General features: G+C 33.6%; 1 pseudogene; it reads left to right on the top strand.

Annotated features, from left to right (window-relative positions):
• Positions 1–1456, top strand: part of LOC106323883 — a 3580-nt pseudogene extending 2124 nt beyond the window's left edge.
• Positions 1457–6420: the final 4964 nt, after the last annotated feature.

Raw genomic sequence — 6420 nt, 5'->3', positions numbered from 1 at the left:
GGGGGGGGGGGCTGTGGATGGTGTTGATTTGATGGAGGAGGAGTATCAAGTCCGGATCCGACAGAGAATGCAGGTACGGCTCCGGTCATCGACGCAACGATGGTAAATCTTCCTGTTTTGAAAATTTCCACTTATGCATTCTTTTAGTATATGTATGTAGTTATGTTTTAGATCATTGAGATTTTATATAGATATTGGGGGCTTTCTATGTTGTTTTGTTTACCTATTTTTTGGTTCCTACAGGCGAGATCTGTTTTAGATATTTTGGTCTGCTATGTTTGTAGTCTATATGTGTTCTTGATTTTGAAGTTTGTTTTTGTTTTTGTTTTTTTTTGTTTTACTTGTCAGGTACTTACATCTTTAACCTTGGCAATACATGTGAGAAGCTGCAGATGGCTGCACAAGTTATTGTTGCTATTGAGAACCCACTAGACATCATTGTGCAGTCTGCTATGCCCTATGGTCAGAGAGCTGTTTTAAAGTTGGCTCTGGAGCTAATGCCATTGCTGGAAGGCACAATCCTGGTATATTCACTAATCAGATGCAGACATCATTCAGTGGTCCACGTACAGGCCACCGGGTAAAGTCAAATTTTGAACTGATGAGTCTTTTTTCTTATACGACTGATGGTTTTGTCTTAACTTGGAAATTGTGAGTGTCTGTGTGTTGCTGCTATTGCAGACCATTAAGGAAGGTGCTTTGGGAAAAATTCGAATCATTGCTTTCCGTGACAGACTCTCCCATGAGGTTTGTTGAACATTGGTATTCATGCTAACAACAAGGGGAAGCAGAGCATTGGTTGTCTTTTCTTGCTTCTTTTTTTTTGGTACAAATGTTAAATTCCATACCGATTTTCTGTTTTTTACAATGTTGCAGAGCAACTTATTACAACGCAAAAAGAAAAGAGAGGAGAGAAGGAGACAACAGACAATAAGAAACAAGCAACAACAAGGAGCGATTAACTATAAGGATCAGTGAACCAAAAGTACAACTTTAAGAGAGAATGAGCATCAGTCGGGGAAGGAGGAAGAGAGAGTAATATCATGGTCCTTCATTGCATGAAGGAACATAAACAAAATAAACAGACAATAACATTTGTACCAACTCTAAGAGAGAATTGGTACAAATGTTAAATTCCATACCGATTTTCTTGCTTCTTGCTCGCATGGTCCTTCAGATGTGTGGAACCATCCGCCTTGCTCATAAGTGGGAAGTCGTGGTAAGGAGAGTAATATCATTTTTGAAATACTGCAATTTCATTCTTATGTTCCTGTTTGGTGTTTGACTTCTTTTTAAGTTGTGTTGTACAGGTTGACCTGCTCTTATACAGGGAGCTCGAGGAAGCCAAGCCAGAGGATGAGGATGAAGTTGGGCAGACTTTGGATTACCTGCTCCTAAATATGGTGGGGGAGACCAATGGACCACTGCTGTGATCTCTGCTGCTGCATGGCCATGAGAAACCCAGGTGTGAATCTCTGCTGCTCCTGCCGCTGCTTCATGCAACGATTCTGGTGAGGCTTAGACATAAACAACATAAAACATATATCTGATATAATCCAATCACGTGAGAAGGAGCGTGTACCTGAAAAATAAAGAGAAGGGGAAGCAGTTAGACTAAGGGATTTAGTATAAATAGAGACTTGATGTAATTGGAAAGAGTTGGTTAGTTGGAGCCTTGTGGCTTAGGCTTGTTTCTCTTAGGAGATTCAAGATAGCTTTCTCTGTAATTCCATTGCAAATTGCAATCCTCTGTTCTTGATAGAAATATATCTGAGTTCTATTAATATCTTGGCGCTCTGTGTGTTTTAATTTACGATCTTGGTTTTAATTGTTTGTTCTTTGCTGAAATTGAATGCAAATGGGTCATGTCAAAGGCTCAAACAAGTCTTTTATGAGTTTTAGTTAGAATTTTTTGAGTTCAAATTCTAACATATTACGTGAAAGTGTGATGTTTTTATGGCATAGAAAAGAAATGCATCAATTTTAATAAAATATGTGTTACATTTTGTGTTAAATAAAAAAAAGGAAAGCAAATGTTTGCAAAATAAATCTATGTGATGAGACTGTTCCTAATCGAAACTTACACACAATTCATATAATCAATGAAACCCGTTAGAGGGTTTTGGAACCAAACAGGCAAACATGGAGAAACATAGTGGTTCCTGGTCTTCAAAGCTTGTTTCCTATATTCAAATGGGGTTCTCAGTACGATCTCAAACTTTTTAGGTGTGATGTTGTCTCTGGCCTCACCATTGCCAGACTGGCCATCCCTCAGGTTCGCCACTTAGCCATCCCTCAGGTTCACCACTTAAAAAGTCACCCTAGCTGCTATAATCCAAATAAATTTTTTGTTAACCAATTAAAAAACCCAACCCGGCACAGTCATAACCTACCGACACAACCAATTCATTTCTTGATCATTGTCTATCTCTACCCCGCCATTGATGGTTACCAATTTTTTGGTTAGTTTTATAGGCAAGGGCTTCTGATTATTGTTTAATCAGGGTATAATTTGTTAACGGTTTAAAATGTGATCTTCTTATCACAATCCCATGCAGAGGTGTGGGCATTTTATCCGATACCCAAATCTGAATCCGAACTCGACCCGAATCCGAACCGAAGTAGTAAAATACCCGAACGGGTTTTGTATTGAACAAGTTTGGAAACCCGAACCCTATCGGGTATATTGAAACCCGAAGTAATACAAGAAGTCATCCAAACATATGTATACTTTAATCTTTTTTTTTTTTTTTTTTTTTTTTTTTTTGTAACATGTATACTTTAATCTAAATCTACATCTTTCATCCAATATGTAATGACTGGTTTCTCTAAACCGATTTTGGTTTAATTAATATGATATAAAATCAATACCAAATCACTATTTTTCTTAACTGAAACGTATATATGTATATGTATCTCCTTCTTAAACATAAGAGATTAAGGCACCATATGTATCCCCTATCTCTCATCTTCTCTCCCTACAAGATCGTTTTTCCTAAAATATTGTTCTTCTCACGATCCATGTAAGGTTTCTCGGAGACATTAGTTGTTGCCATCATCAACGATAATCACCATAAACGTTACTGTAACAGCCGGAGCCACCTCGAACCATCTTGTCGTTCTTCATACGGAGGGATAGTTTCCATCCATGGAGCTTCACTTGTTACTCTCGATCTTGTTATGTAACGAAAGCAAGAGAACGAACAGTTTTTTTTTTTTGCAAGAATTATGTGATTTTAAATTCTTTTTATCATTAATTCCAATTTTTTTTATCAAATGCTTTGGTTTTTTCGGTTATATCTGAAATTACCCTACCCGAAGTCCAGAAATACCCGAACGGGTTTTATGCTTCTATACCGAAATATTTGAACATCTGAAATACCCGATGCGAACCCGAACGGGTATCCGAACGCCCACCTCTAATGCAGCACTTCCTCACTAAGTATCCCCCGCCTTATCTAAGACCCAAAGCTTCAGGAAATAACCTAATCATTTGGACGAATTTAGCTTCGGCAACTTCATGTTAAGATGTTATCAACTTATCATTGATATTTTGATTAACTTATAAGAATTTTACTTCTATTTAAATTAATTAGAATATAACGTCTATGTTACAACATATTTTTACAATATATTTCTACCAAACATAAGTTACCATAAGAATAAATGAGACAAAAATTCATAGCAGAAAAAACATAAACAATACATTGCAAACAAAACTTCTAAACATTTTGGAAATACCTTGAATTAAAAAGAGACAAAAATTTCTCAAATTTTAGAATGTTTAATTTCTTTCGAAGTTCGAAACTAAAACCAAAGTGGATCGATATTTACTAATCAGATGATTTTAACCAAAAATTAAAATACTATCAAAACTGAAAAATAAATTATCTAATAAATATGATTATAAAAAATATACAAAAAGCTTCCGCGGCGTGGCACGAGTATTTATCTAGTATAAATTAATATCATTACACAACGTATAGCATCAACTATTAAATAGAATAAAAAATTAGTTTCTATACAAAGTTGCCGTTATTGATAAAAATAAGTAAACAAAATTTAAAACAAAAGAAATATAGCTCCAGCTAACTAAACATTTTATCAAATAAATTAATATAACACAATAAATCTGTTTTGTTGATTTTGTAAATGAAACAGAAAAAACATAATCTGCGTTTTAGCGCGGATCGAATTCTAATTACTCTGTAAAATCAGGTTTTGGTGGCTTTTGCAGATTCATCAAACTCTTTGAACTCTCAGACTCTTAGCTTATGACCCTTAAGCCCGTTAGCCGCAAATCTTGATGCCAATAAAGTGGAAGGCAATCTAGAAGTTGAACCAACAAATTACTCCTTCTGACCTTTTGGCTCAGGGAGTCTTAATGGCTCACCGGTTTTGAGATACAATCATGTAATTATTGGTTTAGTATCAATCTAATCTTCCAGTGAAATAAACTAGCATACATGTACAATAATTTATATACAGATTTCTTTTATAGTGGCCTAAATATCCTTTTATAGTATGTATATACAACAAGCAAATACCAAAAAGGCCACAAGCTAAACTGCTAAAGATCAGGAAAGACGAAAGAGACTCAATCGAATTACGAAGAGTACTGAATCATGTCTACTGTCTCCTTCACCAATATCTAAAAAGAAAACAATATGAACTATAGCAATTGTTCAATGAAAATTGAACACTGTAAGAGCGCAACAAAACAAAAAAAGTCAGTGGAGATTCTTTTTATACATGACCTGACTCACTCTCTTTGTTACTATTCTTTTCTTGTATAACGAAATAAAATTCAAAATCTGAGTGCACATGGCACTGTAGGCCTACAAAACATCCACTTACGACTTTATCATAACACAAAGGAATGGGACATCCTATCCTATATAGTTTTTGTTTTCTTATGAACTTAAACATTATATTTGTCATGACACATAAGTTGTTCTCTAGTAGTAGTAGACCTAACTCATATTCATAAACTAATTCAAAAGTAAAATATTTTTTTTTTTTTTTTTTTTTTAACCTGGGGGTATCCCAGGCCCATGGAGAGGCCCGGACTAATCCCCAAGGGGAGGTGCATCCCACGGATAGATCCTCTCTCCGGGTATTCAAATGGGCCCTAAAGCATAGGCCCATATCCGTGTTGGGTGACCAGGATAATTGTGACTTAGTTTCGCGCATCAGGTTGATCGAACCTGAAACGTGTTGGCGTCTCAGTCCCGTCTCCTTACCACTCTACCACAATCACCCGATCAAAAAAAAAAAAAAAAAAAAAAAAAGAGTAAAATATTACCACATTATATTCTTATCATTCACATTCAATTCTTAATATGAAATATAATACACCCATTTGATTGGACTAACATACATGATGTTTCTGGAATTAGATATCCACAAGTAAGATACAGCCTAAAAATTAAAACCTTTACTCTAAAACCATAAGAACATGCTAACCCATACTAAAATAGCTCAAAATAGAATGTTGCCACTTGCCATACATATATTACTATTTATTCATATTTGCATTCAGAAAAATGTGAAACTTCATACTGATATCTCTGTAGTTTCGATTAAGCAAAACACAGGACACACTTTAATAAGAATTAGCTCTCTTATTAATCAATCTCAAAGGCTTAGAAAAATCACTCAAAACTAAAGCACATGAAACTCATGTTGTATCACACGTTGATACCTCCATATATATCTACTCTATTAAAATAGAGTCATTAAAAAAATCTACTATACAAATGTCTATTTGGACCAGTTCATTAGTATCTAACAAATTAAATTATTAAATAGATATATTTATACATGTACATGAATGCAAGCCTTATTTATGGATAGTCCTATATTCTTGCCTTAGAAAGATTTTGTAACAATAAAATGAAGAAAGATCTTTACTACGATTTATGTGTATTAAATAGGTGTAATATATCTATTCAAAATCAACTATAGCGATATATATAGATAATCATCACTACACACTTACGTCATATAATAATTTTCTACCAAAAACACTTGATTAGTTACAAAAATAAAAAAAATTGCTAACTTCAACTCCAATTTTTTTTGTTATGGACTATTAACTATTTTAATTTACACACCCATTGTTAATACTAATAATCATTTGTTTGTTGTTTTGTATTTGAGCTTATTTTTCTTAAAATTCTGTCTCTAAATTTAAACATTATCCAAAAAAATTTCATTATCATTTATTTTGGCATTCAGATAGAAAAAAATATTTATCTTAATTTTAGTATATTAATAAATTTTTAAAAACTAAATTTTGTTACACATTTATAAAGAACTTTATGAAGTAATAAAATTTATTAAACATATGTAATTAAAAAATACAATATTCAAACTATAAAATGAATAAGGTTAAAAGAAATTATAACAAAATATATT

Source organism: Brassica oleracea, chromosome C2 (assembly GCF_000695525.1).
Source record: "Brassica oleracea var. oleracea cultivar TO1000 chromosome C2, BOL, whole genome shotgun sequence".
NCBI classification, from domain to species: domain Eukaryota; kingdom Viridiplantae; phylum Streptophyta; class Magnoliopsida; order Brassicales; family Brassicaceae; genus Brassica; species Brassica oleracea.
Note: the sequence above shows the minus strand (reverse complement) of the source record. Positions and strands in the feature narration are given on the sequence as shown.